General features: G+C 41.0%; 1 non-coding gene across 1 annotated transcript; it reads left to right on the top strand.

Annotated features, from left to right (window-relative positions):
• Positions 1-1,336: 1,336 nt before the first annotated feature.
• On the top strand, positions 1,337-1,444 carry LOC112746513 (small nucleolar RNA R71). Its single transcript, XR_003174393.1, has one exon. It is a non-coding gene; the product is annotated as a small nucleolar RNA R71 (small nucleolar RNA).
• Positions 1,445-14,169: the final 12,725 nt, after the last annotated feature.

The following is a 14,169-nucleotide window of genomic DNA, read 5'->3' as shown; positions in this document are numbered from 1 at the left end:
AAAGGCCTTCAATCTTTACTAACACGTCTTCTACTTGTCCATAAGCCTGTTTTCTTGAGTTGTCTGCCATCTCTAATGAGATTCTGGCAGCTTGCACCTCAAAGATCCCAAATTTCTCCATTACAGAGAGTGGTATTAAGTTTATTCCTGACCCCAGTTCACACAGAGCCTTCTCAAAGGTCATGGTGCCTATGGTACAGGGTATTAAGAAGTTTCCTAGATCCTGTTTCTTTTGAGGTAATTTCTGCCTATCCAATGCATTTAGTTTATTGGTGAGCAAGGGAAGTTCATCTTCCCAAGTCTCATTACCAAATAATTTGGCATTTAGCTTCATGATTGCACTAAGGTACTTAGCAACTTGCTCTTCAGTAATTTCTTCATCCTCTTCAGAGGAAGAATACTCATCAGAGCTCATGAAGGGCAGAAGGAGATTCAATGGAATCTCTATGGTCTCTAAATAAGCCTCAGATTCCTTTGATTCCTCAAAGGGGAACTCCTTATTGGTCACTGGACGTCCCAGGAGGTCTTCCTCACTAGGATTCACGTCCTCCTCCTCCTCTTTGGGTTTGGCCACATCATGTAAGGCTATGGCCTTGCACTCTCTTTTTGGATTTTCTTCTGTATTGCTTGGGAGAGTGCTTGGAGGGATTTCAGTGACTCTTTTACTCTGCTGGCCCACTTGTGCCTCCAAATTTCTAATGGAGGACCTTTTTTTATTCATGAAACTCACAGTGGCCTTAGATAGATCAGAGACTATATTTGCTAAGCTAGATAAATTCTGCTCAGAATTCTCTGTCTGTTGCTGAGTGGATGATGGAAAAGGTTTGCTATTGCTAAACCTGTTTCTTCCACCATTATTAAAGCCTTGTTGAGGTTTTTGTTGATCTTTCCATGAGAAATTTGGATGATTTCTCCATGAGGGATTATAGGTGTTTCCATAGGGTTCACCCATGTAATTCACCTCTGCTATTGCAGGGTTCTCAGGATCATAAGCTTCTTCTTCAGAAGATGCCTCTTTAGTACTGTTGGATGATTCCTTCAATCCATTCAGACTCTGAGAGATCATATTGACTTGCTGAGTCAATATTTTATTCTGAGCCAATATGGCATTCAGAGTATCAATTTCAAGAACTCCTTTCCTCTGAGGCGTCCCATTATTCACAGGATTCCTTTCAGAAGTGTACATGAACTGGTTATTTGCAACCATGTCAATGAGTTCTTGAGTTTCTACAGGTGTTTTCTTTAGGTGAATGGATCCACCTGCAGAATGGTCCAATGACATCTTTGATAATTCAGACAGACCATCATAGAATATATCCAGGATGGTCCATTCTGAAAGCATGTCAGAAGGACACTTTTTGGTCAGTTCCTTGTATCTCTCCCAAGCTTCATAGAGGGATTCACCTTCCTTTTGTCTGAAGGTTTGAACATCCACTCTAAGCTTACTAAGCTTTTGAGGAGGAAAGAACTTGGCTAAGAAAGCCGTGACCAGCTTATCCCAAGAGTTTAGGCTGTCTTTAGGTTGAGAGTCCAACCATATTCTAGCTCTGTCTCTTATAGCAAATGGGAAAAGCATAAGCCTGTAGACCTTAGGATCAGCCCCATTGGTCTTAACAGTATCACATATTTACAAGAATTTAGTTAAGAACTGAAAAGAATCTTCTGAAGGAAGTCCATGAAACTTGCAGTTCTGTTGCATCAGAGAAACTAATTGAGGTTTAAGCTCAAAATTGTTTGCTCCAATGGCAGGGATTGAGATGCTTCTTCCATGTAAATTGGAATTTGGTGCAGTAAAGTCACCAAGCATCTTCCTTGCATTGTTGTTATTTTCGGCCATGTCTCCTTCTTTTTCAAAAATTTCTATCAGATTTTCTCCAGAGAGTTGTCCTTTAGCTTCTCTTAGCTTCCTCTTTAGAGTTCTTTCAGCTTCAGGATCAGTTTCAACAAGAATGTTCTTGTCCTTGTTCCTAATCTGAGCAACAAGATGAACCGTCAGTTGTCCAAACTTGAACAATCCCCAGCAACAGCGCCAAAAACTTGGTGCGCAGAAATCGTGACGGTTCCATTCCTTGGTAATGGCGCTAAAAACTTAATACGCATGTTCATAATCTTAGTTCTTTGTCATAACTTCGCACAACTAACCAGCAAGTGCACTGGGTCGTCCAAGTAATAAACCTTACGTGAGTAAGGGTCGATCCCACGGAGATTGTCGGCTTGAAGCAAGCTATGGTCATCTTGCAAATCTCAGTCAGGCAGATTCAAATGGTTATGGAGATTTAATAATTAAAAGATAAATAAAACGTAAATTTAAAGATAGAGATACTTATGTAATTCATTGGTGAGAATTTCAGATAAGCGTATGAAGATGCTTTCGTTCCTCCTGAATCTCTGCTTTCCTGTTGTCTTCATCCAATCATTCATACTCCTTTCTATGGCAAGCTGTATGTTAGGCATCACCGTTGTCAATGGCTACATCCTGTCCTCTCAGTGAAAATGATCCAATGCGCTGTCACTGCATGGCTAATCATCTGTCGGTTCTCGATCATACTGGAATAGGATCCATTGATCCTTTTGCGTCTGTCACTATGCCCAGCACTCGCGAGTTTGAAGCTCGTCACAGCCATCCCTTCCTAGATCCTACTCGGAATACCACAGACAAGGTTTAAACTTTCCGGATCTCAAGAATGGCCGTCCATGGATTCTAACTTATACCACGAAGATTCTGATTAAGAAATCCCAGAGATACTCATTCAATCTAAGGTAGAACGGAAGTGGTTGTCAGGCACACGTTCATAGGTTGGGAATGATGATGACTGTCACGATCATCACATTCATATTGAGGTGCGAATGAATATCTTAGAATCGGAATAAGCTTGAATTGAAAAGAAAAACAATAGTACTTTGTATTAATTCATGAGGAACAGCAGAGCTCCACACCTTAATCTATGGTGTGTAGAAACTCTACTGTTGAAAATAAATAAGTGATGAAGGTCCAGGCATGGCCGAGAGGCCAGTCCCCTAAACATGATCAAAGGATCAAAAAAAGATAATCCAAAGATGATCCAAAGATGTAAATACAATAGTAAAAGTCCTATTTATGCTAAACTAGTTACTAGGGTTTACAGAAATAAGTAAATGATGCAGAAATCCACTTCCGGGGCCCATTTGGTGTGTGCTTGGGCTGAGAATTGAGCTTTACATGTGTAGAGACTTCTCTTGGAGTTGAACGCCAGTTTGTAACCTGTTTCTGGCGTTTAAATCCACTTTGCAACCTGTTTCTGGCGTTTAACTCCATAATGCAGCATGGAACTGGCGTTGAACACCAGTTTGCGTTGTCTAAACTCGGGAAAAGTATGGACTATTATATATTGCTGGAAAGCCCTGGATGTCTACTTTCCAACGCAATTGAGAGCATGCCATTTGGAGTTCTGTAGCTCTAGAAAATCCACTTTTAGTGCAGAGAGGTCAGAATCCAGCAGCATCTGCAGTCCTTCTTCAACCTCTGAATCTGATTTTTGCTCAAGTCCCTCAATTTCAACCAGAAAATACCTAAAATCACAGAAAAATACACAAACTCATAGTAAAGTCCAAAAATGTGATTTTTTATTTAAAAACTAATAAAAATATACTAAAAACTAACTAAATTATACTGAAAACTATGTAAAAACAATGCCAAAAGGCGTATAAATTATCCGCTCATCAATCATGCAACAAGAACAAGAGAATAGACAATAAAACATAACAGAAACCAGAAAAATGACATAAGGAAAGGGGATTAAGAAAACAGATCCACCTTAGTAATGGCGGCTACTACTCTTCCTTGAGGATCCAATGTAGTGCTTGATCTCTTCAATGTCACTCATTTGTCTATGTTGTTCTTCCCTCATAGCGCTTTGATCTTCTCTAATTTCATTGAGGATGGTGGAATGCTCTTGATGCTCCATCCTCAACTGATTCATGTTAGAGCTTAATTCTCCCACGGAAGTATGCCATTGATCCCAATAGCTTTAAGGAGGAAAATACATCCCTTGAGGCATCTCAGGGATATCATGTTGAGGTGGTTACACAGGCTCATATGCATACTCTCTAGTTTGCTCCATCCTTTTCTTAGTGATAAACTTGTCCTCCTCAATGAAGATATTTCCTTCTATGACAATTTCAACTGAATTGTATAGGTGACAAATGAGGTGAGGGAATGCCAACCTTGCTTTGGTGGAGGGCTTTTCAGCTATCTTGTACAATTCTTGAGGTATCACCTCATGTACTTCCACCTCACTCCCAATCATGATGCAATGAATCATGATGACTCTGTCAATGCTCACTTCTGATCGATTGTTAGTAGGGATGATAGAGCGTTGGATGAATTCCAACCATCCTCTAGCTATAGGCTTGAGGTCAAGCCTTCTTAGTTGAGTAGGCTTGCCTTGGGAATTCCTTTTCCAATGTACTCCTTCCACACAGATGTCTGAGAGCACTTGATCCAGTCTTTGATCAAAGTTGACTCTTCTAGTATAAGGATGTGGGTCTCCTTGCATCAAAGGCAAGTTGAACACCAAACTCACACTTTCCGGGCTAAAGTCCAAGATTCTCCCTTGGACCATGGTGCTCCAATTCTTGGGATTTGGGTTCACACTAATGTCATGGTTTTTCGTGACCCATGCATTAGCATAGAACTCTTGCACCATTAAGATCCCAACCTCTTGGATGGGATTGGTTAGGACTTCCCAACCTCTTCTCCGGATCTCTCTTCGGATTTCTGGATACTCATTCTTCTTAAGCCTAAAAGGGACCTCAGGGATCACCTTCTTCTCTGCCACTACTTCATAGAAGTGGTCTTGGTGGGCTTTGGTGATGAATCTCTTCATCTCCCAAGATTCGGAGGTGGTGGCTACAACCTTTCCTTTCCTCTTTCTAAAGGGTTCTCCAACCTTGGGTGCCATAAGTGGTAATGGAAAGCAAAAAGTAACGCTTTTCCCACACCAAACTTAAAAGCTTTGCTCGTCCTATAGAAAAAATAAATAAAATAGAAGAATGGAGAAGAAGAAGAAGAAGAAGAAAATAGATGGAGCTGGAGGGAGAAGAGTAAGTCGGCCAAGGGGATTTTGATGTATATGAAAGGTGTGTATATGAAGGGTTAGAATGAGGGGTATTTATAGGAGTGGGCTAGGGTTGGGTTCGGTCATGGGTGGGATAAATTTGATTTTGAAGTGGGTGAGGGTTGGTGGGAGTTATGATGGTTTTAGGAAAGTGATATGGATGTGATTGGGCTAGGGTTTATAGGAAAGAGTGTATGGGAAAGTGTGAAAGTAAGAAGGAAGAAGTGGGGTAGGTAAAGATGCTGTGGGACCCATTGGTCCCGAGAGGCTAGGAAATCCAGATTCCCTGCCCTCTGCATGGGCATTGAACGCCCAGCATTATGCTCTTGGCTGGCGTTCAACATCAGCTATGCTGCCAATTGGGGTGTTGAGCGCCCAGCCAGTGCTCCCTGGCTGGCGTTTAACGCCAGCAAGACTGCCAATTTGGGCGTTGAATGCCCAGCCAGTGCTCCCTGGCAAGCGTTTAATGCCAGCAAGACACTCTATCCAGAGTGTTCTGTTTTTATTGCTGAACCTTTCTGTCTCTGTTCTGACTGTTGCACATGATCATGCACCTAAAGAAATAATTAAAGAAAAACAAACTTAAGGAATTAAAAGAAATAGAGATAACTAATTAGGGTTGGGTTGCCTCCCAACAAGCGCTTCTTTAACGTCACTAGCTTGACGGTTAGCTCTGTACAGAGATGGATATGAGCTCAGTATTTTGCCTCTTACAGTGAACTTTCTTCCTGTCTTCTCATGAATGAGCTCCACATGCTCTAGAGACAGGACACGACTCACTGTATGTGGTATGACTGGATTCTTGGTGAAGACAACTCTCATGCCAAGTGAGAGGCCTTTAGTGGGGACTTTGTTGTCCCTCCAGCCTTTAGGTACTTTCTTCTTAGTACCTTTGTTCTCAGTGCTTGTTGATGGCTGCCCAACACCAAACTTAGAGTTGATGTTTGGGGGCTTAGTAAAGCTTTGCACTGAAAGAGATGGTTGGAACACTAAGTGTTGCATATTTATCTCTCTTTTCTCAGAGGGAGAGTTGGGGTGAGGCATCTTGAACAAGATGTGATCCTCCCCTAGTTGTAAAATCAGTTCTCCCTTAGCTACATCAATGATAGCATTGGCAGTGGCTAGGAAAGGTCTTCCAAGGATGATGGATTCATCCTCATCTTCCCTAGTATCTAAGATTGTGAAGTTTGCAGGGATGTAAAGGTCTTCAACCTTTACCAATACATCCTCTACTAAGCCATATGCTTTCTTCATTGATTTGTCTGCCATCTCTAGTGAAATGTTTGCTGCTTGTACCTCAAAGATTCCCAGCTTCTCCATTACAGAGATTGGCATGAGGTTTATACTTGACCCTAGGTCACACAGAGCCTTCTCAAAGGTCATGGTGCCTATGGTGCAAGGAATTAGGAAGCGTCCGGGATTCGAAAGCTTCTGAAGTAGTGATAAACCATTATTTTATGGTTTTTCTTGTGCTAATTTGAGTGGCTTTTATCAATTCTTTACTCACTTATTCATATAATTTGCATGGTTTTACAAATCCTTCCTAATCTGTGATATAATTGAAAACATGTTTCCTAGGCCTTTAAACTGTCAATTTTAATTATCCTTTATTACCATTCGATGTTGTGATCTGTGTGCTAAGTGTTTTCAGGCTATATAGGACAGGAATGGCTTAGAGGATGGAAAGAAAACATGCAAAAGTGGAAGGAACGCGAAAAATGAAGTTTTGAGAAGCTGGCAGCGATGTGCATGCATGGACGACGCGCACGCGTGCCTAGCGCAGAAGACGAGCGACGCGTATACGTGACTGACGCATACGCGTGACCAGGATTTTTGTCAATCGACGCGCACGCGTGACTGACGCGTACGCGTGACATGCGCTACCTGCAGAAATCGTAGAAAATGCTGGGGGCAATTTTGGGCTGAGTTTGGACCCAGTTTTCGGCCCAGAAACGCAAACTAAAGCCAGGGAACAAGCAGAGACTCAACACACAACATTCATTCACATAATTTTAGATTTTAGATGTAGTTTTCTAGGGAGAAAGGCTCTCTCTTCTCTCTAGGTTTTAGGATTTCTCTTAGTTTTAGGTTTATTTCTTCTCAATTCCAGGTTCAATGTTCCTTTAATTTAGTTTCTCTTCTACTTTTATTTATTCTAGCATTCTAGTTTGTTTATTTTCCCAATTTGGTTTATGAACTCCATGTTAGATTTGATTTCTTTATTTAATGCAATTTGAGCTATTTCATATTTATGATTTTAATTTAGCTTTTTACATTCTTAGCTTGAATTGAGTAATTGGAGACTCTTGGGTTATCAAACTCCTTTGTTGATTGATAATTGGAAGTTACTGGTTGATTTGGATACCTCTAAAGCTAGTCTTTCCATAGGAGTTGACTAGGACTTGAGGAATCAGATTGATTAGTCCACTTGACTTTTCTTTATTTAGTAAGGGTTAACTAAGTGGGAGCAATGAACAATTCTCATCACAATTGATAAGGATAACTAGGATAGGACGTCTAATTTTCATACCTTGCCAAGAGTTTTCTTAATTGTTAATTTACTTTCTTGCAATTTACTTTTCTTGTTCCTTATTCAAAAACCTCAAAAAGATAATCTTCCATAACCAATAATAAATACACCTCCCTGCAATTCCTTGAGAGACGACCCGAGGTTTAAATACTTCGGTTATTATTTTTATTGGATTTGCTTTAGTGACAAACAAGTTTTTGTACGAAAGGATTATTGTTGGTTTAGAAACTATACTAGCAACGAGGTTTCAATTGCAAAATTCTTTACTAGCAAAAATCCGATCGTCAAAATGGCGCCGTTGCTGGGGAATTGCAAACGTGTGCCTTATTATTGGTTATTGTAAATAATTTTGTTTTTCGTTTCTCTGTTAGTGTTTTTAGTTTTAGGAGTTTATTTTCATTAATTTTTATTAGTTTTTATTTCTCTTACTACTATGAATTCTCACCCCTTTCGCTATGAGTTTGGTTCCAATTATGTTGTAGGGAATTGACGCTATAATGAGAACATGCATCAAGGTCGGAATAATCAAAGATGGGAGGAGCCACGAGGATTTGATCAACCCTTTCGGCAACAACCTCCTCCAAGGTGCCATGGGCAGCGACCATTCTACGATGTATCCCAAGACAATAGTTATGGTGGACCCTTCGTGACAACCAACCTCCACCAAATTACTATGGTCAAGAGCCATTCCAGGGTGCGTACCAAGATGATGGATATGGTGGATCCCCTTGTAGTTACCAACGAGCCCCACCATATTCCTATGAACCCCCCTCCTCAACATAACTTTGAACCACCATACTCACAAGCCACCTACAACCATTCACCTCCTTATGACCCTAACCCTTATCCACCCAACCAACCACCATATGAACCTTATGAACCATACTTAGAACCACCCCCATTCCAACACAATTACTCCCAAGAACCACTACCTCAATATGCACCATCTCCTTATCCTTATCAAGAAGAGCCACCTTCCTATCATGAACCATTCTTCCTATGCGATGAACCCTTCCAACCACCCCAACCCTTCATACCACCCCAATCTCTAATGAATGAAACCCTTGGTGTACTTCTTCAAGGGCAAGAAAGGATGACTAAGAAGGTACTAGAATTCACGGCTGCCTTGACCGAGGTAGTAAATCGATTAGCCTCCCAACGGTTGGACACTCAAGGAACTCCCATAGCTACATGTGGAGAATCTAATGAAGAGCGTAGCATGAAGGAGACACTAGAAACTCCAGAGGACAATGAGGAACGTGACTCTGTATTGGAACAAGTGGAGGAAGCCGTAATAGTTGAAAAGGAAGAAGTGGTTGAAGACTTGGGAGATGCGGAACCTCCATGGGAAAGCCAGTCATAGAGCCTCCTTCCAAGGTGTTTGATGTAGATGTTGAGGAGGGTGTACAACCTCTGAGGCATATCATGGTTGAAGACTTTGCAGAGGTTGATCAAGAGATGGAAATTAAAGAAGAAGAAGCACAACCTCCCATGCCCTTGGTAAGTAATGAAAAAGAGATTGAATTGGAAGAAAACTACCAAGAGGAAGAGGTTGAAATTGAAGAAGCTTTCAAAGAGGTGGAAGTTGTCAAGGAAGAGCTCAAGGGAATAGAGTTGGAAATCACCTTGCCAAAGTTATTGGAGACCTCTCCCCTAAAGCCATCACCATCCATTCCTTCATTCAAGTGGGTAAATCTTTCATCTCTAAAATTAATTAGCCCACTTGAATATGCTTTGCTTGAGATAGATGGGCAACTTAGAGCTCTTTGTGGCTATAAGAGTAAAAGAGAGATGGTCAGTTATTGGCAACAGCATCCTAGGTTCCTTATGGTTGGAAGCTCAAGGCCTAATTGCAAGGGTTGGTATACTTCTCAATTGATTGGGTCTAGGAGGATGTTTGGGCACCTAAATGAGAATTCCAAGGCTGAACCACCTGGTTGGAATCATGATGATCAACTTGAAGATGGGTGTAGAAACAAGATTTGGGATCCCGACATACAAGAGGATCAATTTTGGGAGCTCAAAGCTTGTGAAACACTCCATCAAAGCTTAGGGAATTTACTTGGAGATGTTAGAGCTTATTGGAAGTCCAAGCATTGGTGGAAGTTTCAAGACGAGTTCAAGCACAAGCCACCATGATAAGACGCTCGCCAAATGTCCAACTTAAGGACTTTAACTAAAAGTGCTAGGTGGGAGACAACCCACCATGGTATGATCTTTCATTTTTATTCTTAGTCTTATTTTATTTTTATTAGTATTCATCCATAATTTCTGCATATTCATCTACATTCTGCATTTTTCATTCTGCATAAAAAAAGGGGCACATGACGTGTAAGCGTCGCTGACGCGTACGTGTCATATGTGCATGCAAGAAAAGGAAGAATTGAACAGAGAGTTCCGCGGGAGTGGGGCTGGAAGCGTGCCTTAGGCACAAGCAAGCCCACGCGTACATGTCCCACACGCGTACGCGTGACCCTACAAATCGGCGTAAATTGGTGTATGGCTAGAGAGTTATGATGATGTAGGGCTGGAACTGTGCTGGGAGCACAAGCCCCATCACGCGTACGCGTCCCTAACGCGTGTGCATCGTTTTCCCATATTGGCCATCCACGCGTGCGCGTCCCTGACGTGCATGCGTCATATGCATTTTTTGGCTCTCATGCATATCAAACAGAGAGTTGTGCATATGCGTCGATGCCTTCGCGCGATTCGCACAATCAAAGGCACGCGTACGCGTGCCCGACGCTTCCGCATCATTTGAAATTAGCGCGACCCAAGCGTATGCGTGATGCACGCGTACGCGTCGCATGTGACGCACAATTAAACCACCTCAGCGCCTGACTTCAAATCTTCCCTCCCCCAATCCTAATTATCTTTCTATTATCATTGTTCCTTCTTTCTCCTTCTTTCCTCCCCCTTTATTACTTTCTTCTTCTTCATCTCTTTAAATTCTCATCCTTCTTCACTTTCATTCTATTTTAGTTAATTTATTTGTATACTTTCATTCATTGCATTTTAATTTTGTGTATTGGTGCACGAAATTGTGATCATCAACAATGGCGCCAAAGACATGGAGCTCTCAAACGTGAATCACACTTTGTCACAATTCCACACAACTAACCAGCAAGTGCACTGGGTCGTCCAAGTAATAAACCTTACGTGAGTAAGGGTTGATCCCATGGAGATTGTCGGCTTGAAGCAAGCTATGGTCATCTTGTAAATCTCAGTCAGGCGGATTCAAATGGTTATGGAGTTTAAGGTGATGAAAATAAACATAAAATAAAGATAGAGATACTTATGTAATTCATTGGTGGATTTCAGATAAGTGTATGAAGATTCTTTGTTCCCCTTGAACCTCTGCTTTCCTATTGCCTTCTTCCAATCATTCATACTCCTTTCCATGGCAAGCTTTATGTTGGGCATCACCGTTGTCAATGGCTACATCCCGTCCTCTCAGTGAAAATGGTCCTGATGCTCTGTCACAACATCGGCTAATCAGCTGTCGGTTCTCGATCATGTTGGAATAGGATCCATTGATCCTTTTGCGTCTGTCACATGCCCCACAATCGCGAGTTTGAAGCTCGTCATAGTCATCCCTTCCCAGATCCTACTCAGAATACCACAGACAAGGTTTAGACTTTCCGAATCTCAGGAATGGCCGCCAATAATTCTAGCCTATACCACAAAGGTTCCAATATTAGATTAGAAACCCAAGAGATACGCATTCAAGCCATTGCTAGTAGAACAGAGGTGGTTGTCAGGCACATGTTCATAGGTGAGAATGATGATGAGTGTTACGGATCATCACATTCATCAAGTTGAAGAACGAATGAATATCTTGGAGAAGAAATAGACTTGAGTTGAATAGAAAAACAATAGTACTTTGTATTAATTCTTGAAGAACAGCAGAGCTCCACACCTTAATCTATGGTGTGTAGAAACTCCACCGTTAAAAATACATAAGAACAAGGTCTAGGCATGGTCGTGAGGCCAGCCCCCCCCTCCAAAACGTGATCAAGTGTATGAAAGTATGAGTAAAAGATGAAAATACAATAGCAAAAGGTCTTATTTATAGAGAACTAGTAGCCTAGGGTTATAGAAATAAGTAATTAATGCAGAAATATTCTTCCGGGCCCACTTGGTGTGTGCTTGGGCTGAGCATTGAAGCTTTCATATGTAGAGACTTTTCTTGGAGTTAAACACCAGAATTCTTGAGCTGACTTGGAACGCCTGTTTGGGCCATCAAATCTTGGGCAAAGTATGGACTATTATATATTTCTGGAAATCCCAGAATGTCTACTTTCCAACGCAATTGAGAGCGCGCCAATTGGGCTTCTGTAGCTCTAGAAAATCCACTTTGAGTGCAGGGAGGTCAGAATCCAACAGCATCTGTAGTCCTTTTTCAGCCTCTGAATCATATTTTTGCTCAGGTCCCTCAGTTTCAGCCAGAAAATACCTGAAATCACAGAAAAACACACAAACTCATAGTAAATTCCAGAAGAGTGATTTTTATTTAAAAACTAATAAAAACATAATAAAAACTAATTAAAATATACTAAAAACATACTAAAAACAATGCCAAAAAGTGTATAAATTATCCGCTCATCACAACACCAAACTTAAATTGTTGCTTGTTCCCAAGCAACTAAAAATCAAATAGGATAAAAAGAAGAGAATATACAATGAATTCCAAAAACATCTATGAAGATCAGTATTAATTAGATGAGCGGGGCTTTTAGCTTTTTGCTTCTGAACAGTTTTGGCATCTCACTTTATCCCTTGAAGTTCAGAATGATTGGCATCTATAGGAACTCAGAATCCAGATAGTGTTACTGACTCTCCTAGTTAAGTATGTTGATTCTTGAACACAGCTACTTTATGAGTCTTGGCCGTGGCCCTAAGCACTTTGTTTTCCAGTATTACCACCAGATACATAAATGCCACAGACACATAACTAGGTGAACCTTTTCAAATTGTGACTCAGCTTTGCTAGAGTCCCCAATTAGAGGTGTCCAGGGTTCTTAAGCACACTCTTCGTTTTTGCTTTGGACCTCGACTTTAACCGCTCAGTCTCACGTTTTCACTTGACACCTTCACGCCACAAGCACATGGTTAGGGACAGCTAGGTTTAGCCGCTTAGGCCAGGATTTTATTCCTGTGGGCCCTCCTATCCACTGATGCTCAAAGCCTTGGATCCTTTTTATCACCCTTGCCTTTTGGTTTAAAGGGGTATTGGCTTTTTCTGCTTGCTTTTCTTTTTCTTTTTTCTTTTCTCTTTCTCTTTTTTTTTCGCCTCTCTTTTTTTTTTCTGCAAGCTTTTTACTGCTTTTTCTTGCTTCAAGAATCAATTTTATGATTTTTCGGATCATCAGATAATATTTATCCTTTTCCATCATTCTTTCAAGAGCCAACAATTTTAACATTCATAAACAATCAAATTCAAAAATATGCACTGTTCATGCATTCATTTAGAAGAACAATAGTATTGCCACCACATCAAGATAATTAAACTATTTTAAAATTTGAAATTCATGCACTTCTTTTTCTTTTTCAATTAAAAATATTTTTCATTTAAGAAAGGTGATGGATTTATTTTCATAGCTTTGAGGCATAGACATTTAGACACTAATGATCATGTAATAAAGACACAAACATAAATAAACATAAAGCACAATTTTCGAAAAACAGAGAATAAAGAACAAGGAAATTAAAGAACGGGTCCACCTTAGTGATGGCGGCTTGTTCTTCCTCTTGAAGATCTTATGGAGTGCTTGAGCTCCTCAATGTCTCTTCCTTGCCTTTGTTGCTCCTCTCTCATGGTTCTTTGATCTTCTCTAATTTCATGGAGGAGGATGGAATGCTCTTGGTGCTCCACCCTTAGTTGTCCCATGTTGGAACTCAATTCTCCTAGGGAGGTGTTGATTTGCTCCCAATAGTTTTGTGGAGGAAGATGCATCCCTTGAGGTATCTCAGGGATTTCATGATGAGGAATTTCCTCATGCTCTTGATGAGGTTCTCTTGTTTTCTCCATCCTTTTCTTAGTGATGGGTTTGTCCTCATCAATGAGAATGTCTCCCTCTATGTCAATTCTAACCAAATTGCAAAGGTGACAAATGAGATGAGGAAAGGCTAACCTTGCCAAAGGAGAGGACTTATCCGCCACCTTGTAGAGTTCTTGGGATATAACCTCATGAACTTCCACTTCCTCTCCAATCATGATGCTATGTATCATGATAGCCCGGTCTATAGTAGCTTCGGACCGGTTGCTAGTGGGAATGATTGAGCGTTGGATGAACTCCAACCATCCCCTAGCCACGGGTTTGAGGTCATGCCTTCTTAGTTGAACCGGCTTCCCTCTTGAATCTCTCTTCCATTGAGCGCCCTCTTCACATATGTCCATGAGGACTTGGTCCAACCTTTGATCAAAGTTGACCCTTCTAGTGTAGGGGTGTGCATCTCCTTGCATCATGGGCAAGTTGAATGCCAACCTTACATTTTTCGGACTAAAATCCAAGTATTTCCCTCGGACCATTGTAAGCCAAT

The sequence above is a fragment of the Arachis hypogaea genome, chromosome 14 (genome assembly GCF_003086295.3).
Source record: "Arachis hypogaea cultivar Tifrunner chromosome 14, arahy.Tifrunner.gnm2.J5K5, whole genome shotgun sequence".
NCBI lineage: Eukaryota > Viridiplantae > Streptophyta > Magnoliopsida > Fabales > Fabaceae > Arachis > Arachis hypogaea.
Note: the sequence above shows the minus strand (reverse complement) of the source record. Positions and strands in the feature narration are given on the sequence as shown.